Below are 21,270 nucleotides of genomic sequence, written 5' to 3' on the forward strand. Positions count from 1 at the left end.
TTACTCGCCACTAGTTGCCCCACCCAACCCCTACCCCGTCCCTAATTCTCCCCCTAATCACGCCCTCATAAATTATCTTGTGAAATGTTTTATGCAGAATTAAGTTGCAAAAATAAATATTAGCAAGAACTTTATGAGTTCCCCTCAGCACAGCCTCACCTGTTCCCATCAATGCAGCCTCACCAAGCCCACCATTGCAGCCTCACCGTGCCCACCATTGCAGCCTCACTGGCCCACTATTGCAGCCTCACCGTGCCCACCATTGCAACCTAACCGTGCCCACCATTGCAGCCTCACCATCCCCACCACTGCAGCCTCACCATCCCCACCATTGCGGACTCACCGCCCCCACCATTGCGGACTCACCGTCCCCACCATTGCGGACTCGCCGTCCCCACCATTGCGGACTCACCGTGCTCACCATTGCGGACTCACCGTGTTCACCATTGCGGACTCACCGTGCCCTCCATTGCAGCCTTTACCGTGCCCACTATTGCAGCCTCACCACGCTCACCATTGCAGCCTCACCACGCCCACCATGGCAGCCTCACTACGCCCACCATTGCAGCCTCACTGCGCTCACCATTGCAGCCTCACCAAGCCCACCATTGCAGCCTCACCGTGCCCACCATTGCAGCCTCACTGCGCCCACTATTGCATCCCCACCGTCCCCACCATTGCGGACTCACCTTGCTCACCATTGCAGACTCCTGTCCAGTTACTATCATACCAGAATGCTTGTTAAGCTGGCCCCCCCATTGACTGTCACAATGACAGCTTGGAAAAATTATCTGGCCCTAAAATAAATAAAATATATACCGTTTTTATCGGCGTATAACACGCACAGGCGTATAACACGCACCCCAATTTTAAGAGGGGAGTTTAAACAAAAAAATGTTTTCACAGCCCTCTTTACAGTACACAGCCCACCTCCCCAGTACACAGCCCCCCCATTTATTATACGTGCCCCCCCCATCCATTATACAGCCCCCTTCCCCAGTATACAGCTCCTGTCTATTATACATTCCCCATGCAGTACACATCCTCCTATCCAGTACTCAGCCCCCCATCCATTATACATCCCCCCATCCAGTACACAGCCCCCCATCAATTATACATCCCCCATCCATTATACATCCCCCCCTCCCCAGTACACAGCCCACATCCATTATACATCCCCCCATCCATTATGCAGCCCCCCACCCCAGTATACAGCCCCCATGCATTATACATCACCCATCCATTATACATCCCCCCATCCATTATACATCCCTCCCCTCCAGTACACAGCCCCCCTGCACTCCCATAAGACCCCCAGTCTCCTGGGACAGTGCTGCCAGCATTCTCTAAAGTTAAGTAAAAAAAAAATCACTGTCAGCCCCTTCCACACTGCTCCTCATTTGTCACTCCCATTGCAAAACGAAGCTTCCATATACCTCAGTAGCCCCGTTTTTTTTCACTGACCTGGTCACATGACTGCACTCCTCTGATTTTACACAGATGGTCATGTGACCGCTCTCCTCCTCCAATCAAAGCTACACTCAGAAGAGGAGGAGAGCAGCCAGAAAAAACTGGGCTATAGAGATATTTACAAGCTTCGTTTTACAATGACACTGACACAGGAGGAGCGGTGTAGAAGGGGCTGGCAAGTGACTCTTAACTTTAGACTTAGCAGGGAGCATTGTTCCAGGGCCATAGGGGGCGGACCACCCGATCCCCGCCCCCTATTGGCAAAACATGATATCGACGTATAACATGCAGGCACCCTCTGTTTTTAGAGGAAAAAAGTGTGTGTTATACGCCGATAAATACGGCATATAAAAAATGAACAAACCAAAGATATATGTACAATTATTCACTCAATTAGCATATAATCTCTCCAATATAATGTTATAATATTATAATGAGGATTATTGCTAATTTGCATATTTGCAGTAATTAATATAGATCATTTCAAAAACACAATTTGTTAATATGTCTCTTTCTCCATCACTCAGTCAAGGAAAGAGAAAAAAGATACGTGTTTCTATCCAGTGTTATTTTAAACCTAACCCACATTCTCTTTTCTAACATACACATTCCTTTTGGCAATACACATTAGCCCATGGCTCTTATCTTTAAGTGTCCAGACCCTTAATTTGTGATTGGGGGTAATATGCATGTTAGTTATGTTAGTCTCCTAAGAAAAATCTCTGTCCACCAGTATGAACTCAATTTAACCTCTCAAGAAACAATATATATCTCATGTCCACAAAAACATACCATTTTACATATCATTTTGGCCTTCTAAATTAATCCTTTTTAACCTCAATAGTGAAGGGGGTTCTACAAAGTATTGATTCATGGATGCTGGATACAAATGAACACCACACGTTTTACATATTTAATTATAAAAAAAAATCGAAATCATTTATCATTCAACTTTCACTTCACAATTATGTGACATTTTGTATTAGTCTATCACCTACAATCCCAATAAAATACATGTAGATTTTTGGTTGTAACATGACAAAATGTGGATGGCATTGTACATGGGCTTCAGTCTAAATTGAAAAATCTAGGGGTGATATTTGATGCTAGTTTAACATTTGATCCACGTGTACAAAATGTTGTCAGAACATCTTTTTTCCACTTGAGAAACATTGCTCAGCTGTGTCCTTTGCTATCATACTCTGTAGCTGAAAAGCTGATACATTTGTGTTCTCCCGAATTGACTACGGCAATGCTCTACTTGCTGGTGTGCCTAAGGGTCCTTTCACACTAGCGGACCGTTCGTCCGTTAACGGACTTGTAATGAATCCCTATGGGATCGCGTCCGTTAGCGGATGGAGCATCCGCTAATGTCCGTGTCCGTCGGGATCCGCTTTTGCGAACGGAAGAAACCCTATTTTTCTTCCGTTCGGCGGAACGGATCGGATGCAGACGGACAGACGGTCCGTCTGCATCCGATCCCCCATAGGGGAGAGCGGAGCAGAGACAGGGCGGTCTCTGCACTGTGTGCGGGGACCGCCCTATCCGCCGACAGCTCAGCAGGGATGACGGAGGATCCCCACTGAGCTTTGGCGGACACACGGAGCGGACACAGAAACGGTCCCCTCCATGTGAAAGGACCCTTAATACACTATTGATCTTCTTCAATATGTTCAAAATTCTGCAGCCAAAATCCTGACTAGGTCTGGTCCAAGTGATCACATTACCTCTATCCTGGTGTCCTTACACTGGCTACCCATCAGGTTTCGCATAGACTTTAAAGCGGAGGTTCACCGTTAGAGAGCACATTTTCCCCTTAGATTCCTGCTCGTTTTCTCTAGGGGAATCGGCTATTGGTTTTAAAATATGATCCGTACTTACCCGTTTACGAGATGCATCCTCTCCGTCGCTTCTGGGTATGGGCTGCGGGAATGGGCGTTCCTTCTTGATTGACAGTCTTCCGAGAGGCTTCCGAGGGTCGCATCCTTCGCGTCACGATTTTCCGAAAGAAGCCGAACGTCGGTGCGCAGGCGCAGTATAGAGCCGCACCGACGTTCGGCTTCTTTCGGCTACGAGTGACGCGATGGATGCGACCGTCGGAAGCCTCTCGGAAGACTGTCAATCAAGAAGGAACGCCCGCTCCCGAAGACCCATACCCTGAAGCGACGGAAGAAGATGCATCTCGAAAACGGGTAAGTACGGATCATATTTTAAAACAAATAGCCGATTCCCCTAGACCAAACGAGCATCCATCTAAGGGGAAAAGGGCAACAATTAAATAAATGGGTGAACTCCCGCTTTAAGATTCTTTTGCTGACCCATAAGGCTTTTATCAACTTACTCCCTCCCTTATAACTTCCACTCCTCAAATTTTGGTCTTCTGTGTGTCCCCTCTACTCACTTACACTCAATGGGAGACAGAGCCTTCTCCCTCTATGCTCCAAAACTCTGGAATTCACTTTCGAAGAACTTCAGCGAGTTTTTTCCTGTGTATTTCTAGTATTTTCTTTGTAAAGCACTTTGAAAAGCTACCTTTAAAGGTGCTTTAAAAAAAATAAAGCATTTTATCATTATTATTATTATTATTATTACCATGAAAAATGTACACGATGCTAGGTCTTTAAAGGCGAGTGGATTAAAAAAATATATACATGGAAAAAGTAATTGGAGCGCCCATGATTAAGTCCCTTAAAATTAAATAGATCATCTAATTATAGAGCAATGGTAAATATGCAGAATATGATCATTTAAAAAAAATGGATATAGTAAAGGTCAGCAAATAACCTTCTACAGAGCAGTTTTAAGAAGGATTATAGGTTGATATGGAGAGGCTTAAAAGCAAGGCAGAAACAGCTCAGCAAAAAAAAAAAAAAAACGGACAACAGTTTTTATAGAATAAGGGCCCTTTACACGCACGGACAAACGGTCTGTTTATTACAAGTTCGTTTACGGACTTGTAATGTATACCTATGGGATTGCAGACGTTAGCGGATGATGCATCCGCTAACGTCCGCAACCATCCGCGTCCGCAAAGATCCGCTTTTGCGGACGGAAGAAAACCCTATTTTTCTTCCGTCCGGCGGAACGGATCGGATGAATACGGACACACGGTCCGTATTCATCCGATTCCCCATAGGGGAGAGCGGAGGAGAGACAGGGCGGTCTCTGCACTGTGTGCGGGGACCGCCCTGTCCGTCGACAGCTCAGCGGGGATTAACGGAGGAATCCCCGCTGAGCCAAACGGGCTAACGGAGCGGATCAATACGGATCCGCTCTGTGTGAAAGAGCCCTTAAGCAGATTTGGCTTTACACACACTTTAAGCTTGAGTATGTCTTATGCAAAGGCAAACTAAAGACCTAGGGCCAGATTCACAGAAGAAGTACGCCGGCGTATCTGCTGATACTCCGGCGTACTTTCAAATTTGCCGCGTCGTATCTTTAGTTTGAATCCTCAAACCATGATACGACGGCTTTTGGCTTTGATCCGACAGGCGTACGGCTTCGTACGCCTTCGGATCGTAGGTGTAATACATCGGCGCCCGCTGGGTGGAGTTTGCATCGTTTTCCGTGTCAGGTATGCTAATTAGCTGTTTACGGCGATCCATGAAGGTACGCACGGTCGTCGCATTCTCTTACGTCGTCGCTAGTCGGCTTTTCCCGGCGTAAAGTTACAGCTGCTATTTCTTGGCTTATATTTAGACTTGCCATGTTAAAGTATGGCCGTCGTTCCCGCGTCAAATGTTTTTTTTTTTTTTTTTTTGCGTAAGTCGTCCGTGAATAGGAAAGGACGTAACGCACGTCGCCGTTCAAAAAATGACGTCGGTGCAACGTCATTTCGCGCAAAGCACGGCGGGAAATTTCCTTGCATAAGTTATAACAACAGTATAACATTAATAATAATAATTCATCAATAATGATTTGTTTATATACATTTTAGCATCATAGGCCTCGTACACACGGACGGACTGTCCGCTGAAAACGGTCCCCCGGACCATTTTCAGCGGACATGTCCGCTCGGAGATTTCTGTCTGATGGTTGTACACACCATCAAACAGAAATCCGCGTGGACACGATACGCGGTGACGTGGCCACGCCGTCGCCGCGACAATGACGCGGCGACGTGCGCGGCCCTGGAAGTTCAATGCTTCCACGCATGCGTCGAATCACTTCGACGCATGCGAGGGCTTTCGGCCGAGCGGACTTGTCCGGTGAGTCTGTACAGACAACCGAACATGTCCGACGGACAGGCTTCCAGCGGACATGTTTCTTAGCATCCTTATCCATTCAGCCATTTATAAGGGTGCATCTTAAAGGGGTTGTAAAGGTTTGTTTTTTGTTTTCTAAATAGGTACCTTTTAGCTAGTGCATTGTTGGTTCACTTACCTTTTCCTTCAATTTCCCTTCGAAATTAATTTTTTTTTTGTTTTCTTTGTCTGAATTTCTCACTTCCTGTTCCTCCTCAGTAGGTGTTCAGTAAGCTGTTCTAAATGACTTTCCACAGCTTACTGAGGAGAAACAGGAAGTGAGACATTCAAACAAAGAAAAAAACATTTAGAAGGGAAATCGAAGGAAAAGAAGTGAACCAACAATGCACTAGCTTAAAGGAACCAATTTAGAAAATAAAAGACGGACCTTTACAGCCCCTTTAATTCAATGCATGTTAAATGCAATCTGTCCACAAGATGGCAATGCTGAGTATCGCTCTTTCACACGAACACATTGCGCTTATTGGAGTTTAAACTTGGACCAATCACTGTGATAATTTTCCGGTGAAGTGTCTTTATTAAGTGCGTTGTGTCATGTGAGGGCGAGCTGTGATGATGTCAGTTGTTACAAAATTGTCTGAGCAGAACGTACGCACACTACCACGCATGCACGGTCATGGCTCTGCCATCTTGGATTCTGGCATTGTGGCTTTCTAGCATGTGTGACGCCGATCATGCTCCATTTATTTGTCTAAAATGGAAGTGTACTTCTTGAAGTTTTTAATAAATTACTAGTTTTAAACTGTATAACGCTATTGTGGAAATGTTTGCTTTTAATATCTTGATGTGTCTGAAGCTAACCGCCATTCCATTGGAGCTTTCCCTCGTCCATGGGCTCAATCATTGATGACTGCTGTAATCAGCTGGGCTGCTGAGTTGTACAATTGCTTGAGCGCAGTTTGACCACTCTAACAGGGGTCAGGTTGTTTCCAGGAAGCAGGATATGAGAGCGGGAGGTGAGAGAGTGGGATGCTATTTAATTAGCACTGCACTTTTTGTTTATTATTATTTTTTTGGTGTTCAGGTACCTTGACACAGTGCAGAGCTGCTTTATATAATTTGAAATTCACAATCTGTACACAAATAGAAGCATTATCTTAAATGGGTTTAGACAGGAAAGCGAAGGGAAGGGAAATTGAAGGAAAAGGTAAGTGAACCAACAATGCACTAGCTTAAAGGAACCTATTTAGAAAATAAAAGACGAACCTTTACAACCCCTTTAACCTCTTAAAAGACCCATATAAATAGTTAGCACCAGAAAAATAAAAAATAGAGCTGCACATATAGGGCCAGATTCACAGCCAGGCGGCGCAGCGTAACGTAACCGATTTAGGTTACACCGCCGCAAATTTTCTGGCTAAGTGCCCGATCCACAAAGCACTTACCTGTAAATTTGCGGCGGTGTATCCTAAATCCGTCCGGCGCAAGACGGGCCAATTCAAATGGGGCGGCCGGCTACCATTTAAATTAGGAGCGGACTTACTGCGCATGCTCCCGACGCAAATTTCCCGACGTGCTTTGTGCGAAATTACGACGCGCCAACGTTTTGTGAATCGCGACGTGAAAAAAAGACTTGCGCCGGAAAAAAAAAATAAAAAAAAAATTCAAAAGCGACGCGGGAAAGATGGGTATACTTTTACATGGTGTACTAAGTTTACACTTTGTAAAAGGTGCCCTATCTTTGCGACGGCAAACTAACACTTGCGGCGACGTAACGACGGGAAAAAGTTTCGTGGATCGCCGTAACTGCTAATTTGCATACCCGACGCTGGTTTACGACGCAAAATCCCCCCAGCGGCGGCCGCGGTACTGCATCCTAAGATCCGACAGTGTAAAACTATTACACCTGTCGGATCTTAGGGATATCTATGCGTAACTGATTCTATGAATCAGTCGCATAGATAGAAACAGGGATACGACGGCGTATCAGCATATACGCCGTCGTATCCCTTTTGTAAATCTGGCCCATAGTTTACATCATTTCACTATACTATGTACATTTTCATCACAATTATAACATTTTACTATACTATGTACATTTTATCACATTTATAAAAAAAAAAAAAAAAATGTACAAACCAATCAACCTCATCCCAAAAAAATAACCAATCCAGGTCTCCGTTGACCAAGTGACCTCTGGAAGATGTACCCCCTTCATGACCAGGCCATTTTTTTGTGATTGCGGTTGTGCAAAACTGTACCCAAGTAACATTTTGTTATTTTTTTTTCCACAAATAGAGCTTTGTTTTGGTGGGATTTGCAGTTTTGATTTTTTTGTGCTTTAAACAAAAAAGAGCGACAATTTTGAATATATATATATATATATATATATATATATATATATATATATATATATTTTTTTTTTTTTTTTTTACTTTCTGCTATAAAACATACTCATTTTTTTTTTTTTTTTTTATTGAATTTCTCCATCAGTTTAGGCAAATATGTATTCTGCTACATATGTTTGGTTAAACAATCCCAATAAGCGTATTGATTGGTTTGAGCAAAAATGTATTGTGACTGCGAACTATAGAATATTTGTATTTATTTATTTTTTACTAGTAATGGCAGAGATCATCGACTTATAGCAGGGCTGTGAAATTGCAGCAGACAAATCAGACACCTGACACTTTTGAAACTTTTTGGAGACCAGTGATACTAATACAGTGATCAGTGCTAAAAAATATGCACTGTCACTGTACTAATGACACTGGCTGGGAAGGGGTTAACATCAGGGGTGATCAAAGGGTTAACTTTTTGCCTAGCCTGTGCTTTGTCACTGTGTGGGAGGTGCTTTGACTATTAGAAGGTATCAATCCATGTTCCTGCTTTACAGGAACACAGGATCAATGCCTTCCCTACTGACAGAACGGCAATCTGCCTTGTTTACATAGATTTTTTTTCCCCTGCTGGGGACCTGCATGCTTTGGCCAATCATAGTGTGATCTGCTGTGAGAGCCATGATTGGCCAAAGATTGGCCAAAGGGAGGATGCACACCACTAACTAACCTGCCTAATCTAGCTCAAGTTCTCTCAAACTCCACGTTATCACACAATATACGGCCACCATGTGAGCAGCCTTATATAGTTTGGGGCATGGACTTAGCCCCCTGAGCCATGATTGGCCAACGGCAGGATGCCTTACCCAGTCCATATCAGTATAGATATCCAGCATGCGATTTTTGCCCGTTGAGATGTGATATGTTTTCAAAGTGCTCCTTTAATGGTTTTGAGTAGTATATATATATATATATATATATATATATATATATATATATTAGTGCTGTCAAGTAAACGCGTTATTGACGGCGTTAACGCAGACCCGTTTTAACGCCGTCAATAACTTTATCGCGCGATTAAGACCTTTGAAAATTAAATCGTTATATTTTATATTGGACAAAGTCGCGCCATCCTACCGACACTGCCTGTTATTTTTTTTTTGTCAGCACTCAGCACGTACCTCTTAATCTTCTTCACCCGATGGCGTTCCCGCGGGAGTGGGCGTTCCCAAGCACTGCCTGTGATTGACAGGCTTCCGAACGGCGCATACTGCGCGTCACAGGTTGCCGGAAAAACCCGAACGTCGGTGCGCATGCGCCGTATAGAGCCGCACCGACGTTCGGGTTTTTCCGGCAACCTGTGACGCGCAGTATGCGCCGTTCGGAAGCCTGTCAATCACAGGCAGTGCTTGGGAACGCCCACTCCCGCGGGAACGCCATCGGGTGAAGAAGATTAAGAGGTACGTGCTGAGTGCTGACAAAAAAAAAATCACAGGCAGTGTCGGTAGGATGAAACTCAAAAAAATGCAGCGCTGAAAAATAAATGGTGAATAGACAATGATGTCTATCTGGAACCCACATAAATATAAACAAAAATGTGTAAGTCCATGGATTAATACAATAATCTTAGGATTAAATGATGTGATGAGGACACTATAGACGTGTGTCTAAGTCTCAATAAATACAAAAATATAAGTCCATAGAAGTGAACATAAAGCCGGAAGTTGAGATGGTCAATCAAATGACAGTGACAAGACACCCACGGTGACCGGATGTGGTACACCGCATCCGGTAAGCCTCCCTTTCTGGTGGCGGGCGTTTACACCAATATTCTAGTTCACTTAGGATCACCGTGGGTGTCTTGTCACTGTCATTTGATTGACCATCTCAACTTCCGGCTTTATGTTCACTTCTATAGACTTATATTTTTGTATTCATTGAGACTTAGACACACGTCTATAGTGTCCTCATCACATCATTTAATCCTAAGATTATTGTATTAATCCATGGACTTACACATTTTTGTTTATATTTATGTGGGTTCCAGATAGACATCATTGTCTATTCACCATTTATTTTTCAGCGCTGCATTTTTTTGAGTTTTGTTTGTATTGCTTTCCTTTTTTTCACTGGATTGTATGTAGCTGCTTGTTGCCCTGATAGCGCAGATTTATTATTTTTTATTTTTCAGTGTCGGTAGGATGGCGCGACTTTGTGCAATATAAAATAATAATGATTTAATTGTCAAACTTCTTAATCGTGCGATAAAGTTATTGAGATTAAGATTAAGATTAAGAGGTACGTGCTGAGTGCTGACACAAAAAAAATACTTACAAAGAATCCACTTTGGCTAGCCAGGTGCAGAGCTACTGTACTTATTCTCATTTACTCACTGTGCCAATCACACGCAGCCACTGTGCCAATCACATGCAGCCACTGAACACTACATTATATGCCAATTTTGTTTTCAATAAACATTTGCAAAAAGCAAGCCGATTCACTTTTCAATTTGATTAAATGCGATTAATCGTGAGTTAACTATGACATTAATGCGATTAATCGCGATTAGAAATTTTAATCGCTTGACAGCACTAATATATATATATATATATATATATATATATATATATATATATATATATATACACACACACACACACACCGCTCAAACAATTAAAGGAACACTCTGAAAACAAATCAGACCTCAACGGGGAAAAATCTCATGCTGCATATCTATACTGATATGGACTGGGTAATGTGTTAAGAATGAAAGAATGGCACATCATTTGATGTAAATGAAAATTTTCCACCTACAGAGGGCTGAATTCAAAGACACCCCGAAAATCAAACTGAAAAAATAATGCAGCAAGCTAGTCCATTTTGCTGAAATTTCATTGCAACAACTCAAAATGATCCTCAGTAGTTTGTATGGCCCCCAAGTGCTTGTATGCATGCCTGACAACATGAAAGCATGCACATAATCAGACAACGGATGGTATCCTGGGGTATTTCCTCCCAGATCTGGACCAGAGCATCACTGAGCTCCTAAACAGACTGAGGTGCAACCTGGCGGCACCAGATGGACCGAAAGGTGTTCTTTTGGATTTAGGTCAGACGAGCGTGGGGGCCATTCAATGGTATCAATTTCTTCATACTCCAGGAACTGGCTGCATGCTCTCGCCACATGAGGTGGGCATTGTCATGCACCAGGAGGAACCCAGGACCCACTGCACCAGTGTAGGGTCTGACAATGGGTCCAAGGATTTCATCCCGATACCTAATGGCAGTCAGGGTGCCATTGTGTAACCTGTAGGGGTCTGTGCATCTCTCCATGGATATGCCACCCCAGACCGACCATCAAACCAGTCATGCTGAATGATTTTACATGCAGCATAAAGTTCTCAGCGGCTTCTCCAGACCCTTTCACGTCTGTCACATATGCTCAGGGTGAACCTGCTCTCATCTGTGAAAAGCATGGGGCACTAGTGGCGGACCTGCCAATCCTGGTGTTCAATGGAAAATACACAGTGTCCATCAGTGAGCACAGAGCACACTAGAGGACGTCGGGCCCTCAGGCCACCCCCGTGAAGTCTGTTTCTGATTGTTTGGTCAGAGACATTCACACCAGTGGCCTGCTGGAGGTCATTTTGTAGGGCTCTGGCAGTGCTCATCCTGTCCCTCCTTGCACAAAGGAGCAGATACCGGTCCTGCTGATGGGTTAAGGACCTTCTATGGCTCTGTCCAGCTATCCTAGAGTAACTGCCTGTCTCCTGGAATCTCCTCCATGCTCTTGAAACTATGCTGGGAGACACGTGAACCTTCTGGCAATGACACGTATTGATGTGCCATCCTGGAGGAGTTGGACTGCCTGTGCAACCTTTATAGGGTCCAAGAATCGCCTCGTGCTACCAGTACTGACACTGACCCTAACCAAATGCAAAACAAGTGAAAAACAGTCAGAAAAGATGAGTAGGGAAAAAAAATGTCAGACACCTCCACCTGAAAAAACATTAATGTTTTGAAGGTCGTCTCATTGTTGCCCATCTAGTGCACCTGTTAATTTCAATAAACAGCAAAGCAACTGAAACTGATAAACTGATTAACAACCCCCTCTGTATACACCCCTTCCCCTCTTAACTGACCAGATCAATATCCCAGGAGTTCTGATTCAAAATTGTTCCTTTAATGTTTTGGAGCAGTGTGTATGTATATATATATATATATATATATATATATATATATATATATATATATATATATATATATATATATATATTAGTGCCTACAGTGTTATATATATATATATATATATATATATATATATATATATATATATATATATATATATATATATATATATATATATACACATACAGTTGTGCTCATAAGTTTATATACCCTGGCAGAATGTATGATTTATCTGGCATTTTTCAGAGAATATGAATAACACAAAAACGTTTCTTTCACTCATGGTTAGTGTTCGGCTGAAGCCATTTATTATCAATAAACTGTGATTCCTCTTGTTAAATCATGATGGCAACAGAAACTACCCAAATTACCCTGATAAAAATTTTACATACAGTACTCTGGTGATTTTGGCCTGATAACATGCACACAAGTTGACACAAAGGGGTTTGAATGGCTAATCACCTGTGATCTGTTTGCTTGTAATTATTGTGTGTTTATAAAAGTTCAATGAGTTTCTGGACTCTTGACAGACCCTTGCATCTTTCATCCAGCGCTGCACTGAGGTTTCTGGATTCTGAGTTTTTATTTTTTAATTGGGATATTTAATATAGCAAAATATATCTATATATATCTATATATTTTCAAAATTGTTACTCATTTTTTGTTTATAGCGCAAAAAACAAAAACCACAGAGGTGATCAAATACCACAGAAATAACGTTTTATTTGTGGGTAAAAAAGGACATACATTTTGTTCGGGTACAACGTTGCCTGACCGCGCAATTTTCAGTTAAAGCGATGCAGTGCCGAATCACAAAAAATGGCCTAGTCATGAATGGGGGAAATCCTTCTCGGGGCTGAAGTGGTTAATGTGGGAATGGTGGTATTTAGATGGTGAGCTGTATTGGATTTGCGCCAGACATATTGTTTGGTGTTGAGGCCAAATAATTCAATTTTAGTCTTCTCTGACCATAACACCTCGTTCCATGTGGCCTCAGAATGTTCAAGGTATGTGTTAGGTGGTCTTCATTTCAGGCTGCAAAGCAATGATGTGTGATTACTTTAATGGGGGGGGGGGGGGGATTTTTTTCTATACCAATTGTATGCAAAAGTAAAATAGAAGATTGTTATGGTCACACAATTCCCAATATTAAAGGAGCAGTGGGTGTAGGTAAATTTAATACACACTCAATCACCAATAATCTCACGTGCCCTCTCCCTCCCCAATGCCAATGACATATGTTGGTTAAAGGAATGCAGATCTAAGAAGCCATATTTAAGATAGGCACATCTGAATCTTGCCCTGCAGGGGACTTTGTCCTCTAACTGCAGATATTATAGAAATTATTAGAGCAGACTCTGCCAGTGTATATTATTTTACATTTTGGGAGATCTCCATTGATCAGGTGGAACGCTTGTGCTAGTGTTGCAAGTTAGGCCTTTTGCAGTTGAATAGCATAGTCTTCATTGTTTGGAAAAGTATTAAACTAAATATAATGGGATTATGGAGTAAAAAGTCAAAACAATGAATTTTGTTTTTTATTAACAGAAGCATAGCTAAGTTTTTACATTTGCTGTGAATTCTGTTTTAATTTTAGCACTGCTACCCAGATATCATGATGATAACACTTGTTGCAACACATATTTGGTTGATGCTTCCATTTTTAATATTCATATCAAGCATGCTGCAGGTGGTGAAGCACAGATGTTGTACCTGTCAATAAAATAACACCAGTAAACAGCATGGAAAAATGAATTCCCACGATTCAGGCTGCAAAATAACAAAACAAATACTTTTTTGAACAGTGTGCAAAACTTTCACATTTAAACAAAACATACATACAGTATAGTCTCTGTATGATACTTCCTTAGCTTAGCTGAGAACATAGCTACAGCATATTATTTAATGGATATTTTGGTGACCATCCCGTGGGCATGGGCGTCCACAGAACTTTTTTCAGGGAGAGGCATAATTTTAAGGTCACAGATATACCCAGATACATTACACCCCTATACACACAGATACACACAGATACAGTACACCCCCATACACACAGATACACCCAGATACAGTACACCCCCATACAGACAGATACACCCAGATACAGTACACCCCCATACAGACAGATTATACACAGATACAATACACCCCTATACACACAGATACATTACACCCCATACACACAGATTATACCTGGATACATTACATCCCCATACATTACACACACAAACAATCATTAATTTCTTTATTGCAAACTTCAGATGACATTAGAGGGATTTCAATGAATTACTAACCCCAGAAAAGGCTGATGGAAGGCTCCATCAACAGCTGCACATGCCAAGCAGCTCACACAGGTCCAGGCAGAGCACACACAGCCGGCAGTCCGAGCCGAGGAGGAGGAGAGATAAATCATCAGTGATCTGGTCGGGCTGAGCATTAGCAGATGCTGTCCAGGCAGCAGGTGAATGGTAACAGGCAAGCTGCGGGAGAACTTTGTATTTCCTGCCTCTGGCCTTGCTGCCTTCCCTCAGCTCAGGGGCTGCAACACCATCACTCCCTGACACTCCACGTTGAGTATGTAACCCCTGGCCCTGGGACATATAGGTAGCACCAGCCCTGCCGGGGGGCACTGACTAGGGTGACCACATTTCCACACTACCATTCAGGGACACCCCCCTCACCTTCCCCAAAAAAAAGATATGAGGGGGGGGGGGGCGTGGGGAAATGTAGTCCCGGGGTTGATGGGAAATTAGGTGGCTGGTTTTTTGTCAGGTGAATGTGCCACTTGCCACCAGATGCAGTGCCACTTGTCACCCATAGCCTGCCACCAGATGCAGTGCTGCTGTCACTCCCTCTGCATGAGCCACGTGTGTAGAAGGAAAGGAGTGGCGTCACTATCTGGAGAGTGAAGATCACACCAGTCCTTGCTGCTTGTGGCTGGGTGCCGGAGAAGGAGGAGGTGCCGAGGTGGGTGGGGACAGCAGTGTTGCACTAGGCGCAGGCCTCGCTCCCAGTCTCACTGTCTGAGAGTAAATTGTCACTGGTTGCAAGACGTCAGGCAGCGCCGGCCCTAGCGGACAGTTCCCGAAATGTAGTTATTAGTTAGTAGGGAGTGGCGGTGTCCTCTATTTCATTCCGGGACATTGTATTGTCCCGGAATGAAGGTGCCCGGGACCAGGGACAGACATGTCAATTAAGGGACAGTCCCGGGCAATCCGGGACATGTGGGCACCCTAGCACTGACCCCCCTTGCCCCTACCTGCAGATGCCTGTGGGTGTAGCAGAGTGGATTTTTAAGAAAAAGTCACCAAAGCTGAACATTCAATTGGTATATTTATAAAGCATTACAATTTACTGCAGGGGAATATTCCTAGTCCTGGTGGTGCATGTGCTTTAACCACTTGAAGACCATTTTCTGTTTACAACGTGAAAATCATTTTTTTTTTGCCAGGAAATTTGTTAGAACCCCCAAACATTATATATATATATATATATATATATATATATATATATATATATATATATATATATATATATATATATATATTAATTAAAGCAGGGGCCCTAGAGAATAAATTGGTGGGTTTTGCAATTTTTTTATGTCACGCGGTATTTGCACAGCGTTTTTTCAATGTAGTTTTTGGGGAAAAAAATACACTATTTAAAATTTTAATGAAAAAAAACACAATGCATAACCCATTTTTTTGTAAAATATAACGATGATGTCATGCCAAGTAAATAGATACCAAACATGAAAAAATAAAAAAAGTGAGCGCTAAACAGAAAAATAAAATGAAATGACAGCTGCTAGCACAAAAGGCAAGATATCCAATAGAATATATCCAATCCTCCAAAGCAATAAACATAAAATATGCAGTGCTGTGATGATTATAAACACTAGTTACACAAACATAAAAATAAACATAAAAAAGTCCTTCTGTGTTAAAGGGGTTGTAAAGGTTTGTTTTTTATTTTCTAAATAGGTTCCTTTAAGCTAGTGTATTGTTGTTTCACTTACCTTTTCCTTCGATTTCCCTTCTAAAAAAAAATTCTCACTTCCTGTTTCTCCTCAGTAAACTTGACACCATCATGCGAGCAGTGGTTAGTCAGCCGTAACAGTTTACTGAGGAGGAACAGGAAGTGAGAAATTCAGACAGAAAACAAAGAAAAAAAAACATTTAGGCCCCGTACACACGATAGAATCCATCCGCTGAAAAATCCCAGCGAATGGGTTTCAGCAGATAGATCCTATGGTGTGTACACTCCAGCGGATCTGTTTCTGCGGATATTTATCCCCTGGGATGGATTCCAGCAGATCAAATATTTGCTGACATGCTAAACAAATCTATCCGCTGGAATCCATCCCAACGGATGGATCCGCTGGTCTGTATAGACTCACCGGATCCATCCGTCCGAAGGGATCCCCCGCATGCGTCGTAATGATTCGACGCATGCGTGGAATTCCTTATATGACAGCGTCGCGCACGTCGCCGCGTCATAATCGCGGCGACGGCGCGACACGTCATCGCCAGAGGATTTCGGCGCGGATTTCAATGCGATGGTGAGTACACTCCATCGCATAGAAATCCGCTGAAATCCTCGAGAGGATTTATCCGCGGAAACGGTCCGCTGGACCGTATTCGCGGATAAATCCTCTCGTGTGTATGGGGCCTTAGAAGTGAAATCGAAGGAAAAGGTAAGTGAACCAACAATGCACTAGCTTAAAGGAACCTATTTAGAAAATAAAAAACAAACTTTTACAACCCCTTTAAACAAAAAATCCTATGTTCCCACTCAGTAAGTGCACATGAAGATGTCTGGCCACCATAAGGATTGAAGGCTTACCAGAATTTGTGGCTACACAATTAAGTGCAGCAAATTTTACTATCCATAGGTGACGGTTTAAAAGCCTTTACAGGTTACCACTTTAGATGTACAGAGGGGGTCTAGTGCTAGAATTACTGCCCATGATCCGACGTTCGCTTCAATACGAGACATCTCCTCCACTCTGTATGCAATAACAACCGAGTAGCTGGTTAGCCACTCCAGTCGTTATTACAAGAGAGCCGACCGTCGGCTCTAAAAAACAGTAAAACCACTTGAAGTTAAATGACGCACCAGGTATGTGATTTGGCAGCAAGTGGTTAAATACAGCAAATGATTCCTCTTCAGTGAATATTTGGTGAATACCACATTTACTGCTCTATAAATATGACCTTCTGTTTTCATTTTGGATAGAGTGGGGAAAGATTAGAAACCCCTGCCTGGTTGCTACTGCTACACAGGGCTCCATAAGAGAGATTTTCCCTTTTTTTCTTTCCCTGTGGCAGTAATTGTATGCAGATCTCTGCAATATATAAATATGGGTACATCTCATAAACTTTAAATATTATCAAAAAGTTGATGATATTCATCACGGACTGTGGAAAATGTTGCATTTCATTTGGAAATCAAGGTCCCAGAGTCTAGAAGAAGACTACAAAGTCAGCACAGCCCTCTACCAGGAAATTCTTTCCTCTGCTGACCAGCTTTATGGAGATGCTGATTTCATTTTCCAGAAGGACTTACCCCCTTCCCACACTGCCAAAGGTACCAATACCTGGTTTAATGAGCATGGCATCACTGTACTTGATTGGCCAGCAAACTTGCTTGACCTAAACCCCATAGAGAATTTGTGGGGTATTGTCAAAAGAAAGGTGAGAGACACCAGACCCAACAATGCAGACAACCTGAGCTTCCATAACACCTCAGCAGTGCCACAGACTGATCGTCTTCATGCCACGCCACATTGATGCAATAATTCATGCAAAAGGAGACTGACCAAGTATTGAGTGCATACTATACTGTACATGGACATACTTTTCGATAAGCCAACATATCTCTATTAAAAATCCTTTTTTTTAAATTGGTCTTATGTAATATTCAAATTTTCTGAGATACAGAATTTGGGGTTTTCACTAGCTGTAAGCCATAATCATCAACATTAAAATAAAGAAATGCTTGAAATATGTCACTCTGTGTGTAACACGTCTATATAAAATATGTGTATTTCACTTTTTGAAATGAATTACTGAAATAAATGAACTTTTTAATAAAATCCTAATTTTATGTGTAGGGGAGTATCGCCCTTTCTGATGTGATACAAAAGACTACTTTGCTGATCGTGAAGGATCTCAGCTCCCTCCGGTGGCCGAGTTGGGTTAGAGCCACCTGTTGTTTACAATTTATTCTGGTACCGCAGTGAATGCTGGGGAATTGAGTTCAGAAGGAGAAGAGACTCCATTTGCCTTGGCCTGTATTGACCTACATTACCCAGAGAGCAGCTGGGCCACCCTAAGATGCTTTGCCTTCCGCACCGCTTGCTAAGAGAGGGGACGTGGGGAGAGGGGATTTAATAGAGGGGACGTGTTTAGCGCGCTCTCTCGGGACCACCTCTTCAACCCAGGAGGACACTGCGGCGAGTGTCTCCACTGGGAGTAGGCCGTAGTTAAGGCCTACATACACCTGGGCGGAGCGGCTTTCAGAAGGAAGGACGGAGTTTCTGCCGGAGTCATCTGACGAGATCCTAGTAACCCTGCGACCTGTCTGAAGACGGGAGACTGCTGACCGACCGAACGGTGTGCCGTAGAAGGACAAGGTGCCCTTCTCACCCGGTTGGGTGAGACGGGCACTTGCCTGAAAGTACAGTTTGACTTGCAGAAGGGTGAATTTTTGACATCCCTCTTTCATGGTTTGACTATCCAGGAAACCTTTAACAGTTTACCATTACCCTTTTGGATTATAAGATGTTCTTTGCATGCCACCGCACAAGTGCACGAACTGTTAGTAGGAGACTGTATTGAAGTTTGGCCTGGGACGCCAGGCCATCCTAATTAGCTATAGCTATAATACCCAAGGGTTATCTGCTTAGAGTTGTATATTCGCTACATTTGTTGCATTGCTCTTTGACCGAGCAATTGGCTCTATTACTTTTATAAGTTCTACTTTTCTTTTTTTTTTTTTAACTTTGGGGTCTGAACACACCCAAAAAACTCTACCCGGTGCAGAAAAAATGTGCACACACATAAAGAGTGTTCACAAAAACGTGCAGACGGGTGCAACGTCAAGTGGTCCTCCTGTGAAAAAGGACCCAAACCCTGATCCCCCGGGGCGTTAGGCTCCAGACGAGGACTGATGTACTGTGGTCCGAGCAACCGAAGCCGACATGGACCCAACATCTTTGGAGGGACTGCCGAAACAGAACCCTCCCAGTACTATGTGGTGCTCCCCCGAAGGGAGACCCCATGAGGGCAGGCGGACTAAGCCAGAAGGCCAGGTCCACCCACTCCCAAGTGGTTCAGGGCTAGCCCGAGGACCGGCACCCTACTAATCACACAGTGAACAAATAACGTGCACAAACGAAAAAAGAAAAAATTGTGACAAACATAGGCAATAGATTAAATAAAGTAAGGGAAAGGGATAGTGGAGAGGAGAGTGAAAGAAGTGGTCATTGTGTTATACAATGACCAGGCCCTCCGGCCAGAAAATAAAAAATTCCTCCGGTCCCAGCCAAAAGGCCCGGCCCAGGAGGCAGGTGCTAAAAAAAGTGTGTTATTGGTGCAGTAACCGTGGTACCAGTCAAATCAAAGTGACCCTCACTCACAGTGATTCTTCTGGTACCCCTGGACTGCCACTCCAGAGGCACATGCACCATAGGCTTTTCCGTTCCAAATCCAACCCCCCGACCGGCCAGTGCAGCCCTCCACCCCCGTCAGATAGAGAGCCCTTCAAAGTTTTCTTAGGGAGAACTGCCGCTCCAGTTAGCAGCCTCCACCAATACTAGCCCTTCCAGACCCCCCGTCAACCCGGCGGATTTGCATGGTCTTACCCTGTTTACTCTCAGGGCAGTACCAGCTCCTCCTACCAGATCTAACAGGGACAGCACTTACACCGGCCAGCCAGAAGGCCGGACTAGAACTCGGCAAAAAGACCAGACCAAGCGCAGCCACCCATCCTCACCAGGAGCACCCTTCCAGATGGCTCAGATGCAACCATAGGCCGGCCCCCAGTATCTGTGGGGCAGCACGGCGTAGTCCCTGCTGAAACCATCCTTCCAGGTGTAATGACGTCAGTTGATTGCATCCACCCTCCCCATGTAGGAGGTGCTTCAGGGCTCCTCTGACAACTGATAAGAACAGATACTACACTTGATCTTAGCCAAAAGGCCGAGAAGCGATAAGTTCTACTTTATATTGTATTGTATAGAGGCCTAGAGCTGGGTGAGGTTTGGCAAGAGGGTGCTTCAATGTACATGTACCATTTAAGGTAACCCTTTTTATTTGCATAATCTGTTGCTGTGTAGTGAGATATTGTGTTTCCTCACAAGCTACTGGGGTCCACAACTCTCATATTACCAGGTGTGTCACAGGAGGGTTTTGAGCCACTTTAAGGGGTTAAGTCACCAAGCGTAGACCCAAAAACAACCAGCAGCTTCTCCAGGGGTAGTGTTACATATGAGATGTACCATACTGTATATACAGTATATGTAAAGAATGTCATTTTATAAATGCCCATGATATGAGCATTCATGAGTTATTGGTGGATATCATACCACAGAAATTGAGACGTTCACACAATTCTAACAACACAATTTACATAGAGACTTGCATTGTTTGATAATCATTCTAAGCATGTGGAACCTCCACTTCTGGATGATCTATGATGGCTACTCAGAAGCAATCACTGGGCTTTTAAATACTTCCATAATTTATACTTAATTAACACATGAACTTGTCTTCAATTATCACCAGGATATTTCATCCAGAAATGCTGACTGTTGATTGCATGCTCTTCAATTTAATGCCAATGACAGTACACTTTAATGAGGTGTGCATGTGAGTTTCTACAATATATTAAACATTTGGCAGAGAAACAGAAAATGATTGGGTATTATTTCTGTTAACAATCGACCCAATTAAATTATCATTCCTAACCAAAATGTTTGCTCTCTTTAAGAACTGGTGGACTGGAGCATTTTTTTGACCCTTTGGCATGTGTCTATAGCTTTTCAGGGTTCAGGTGGAGATTAC

General features: G+C 43.2%; 1 pseudogene; it reads right to left on the reverse strand.

Moving 5' to 3' along the window:
• Positions 1–20,303: 20,303 nt before the first annotated feature.
• Positions 20,304–20,418, reverse strand: LOC120929918 (annotated as a pseudogene).
• Positions 20,419–21,270: the final 852 nt, after the last annotated feature.

The sequence above is a fragment of the Rana temporaria genome, chromosome 2, assembly GCF_905171775.1.
Source record: "Rana temporaria chromosome 2, aRanTem1.1, whole genome shotgun sequence".
NCBI lineage: Eukaryota > Metazoa > Chordata > Amphibia > Anura > Ranidae > Rana > Rana temporaria.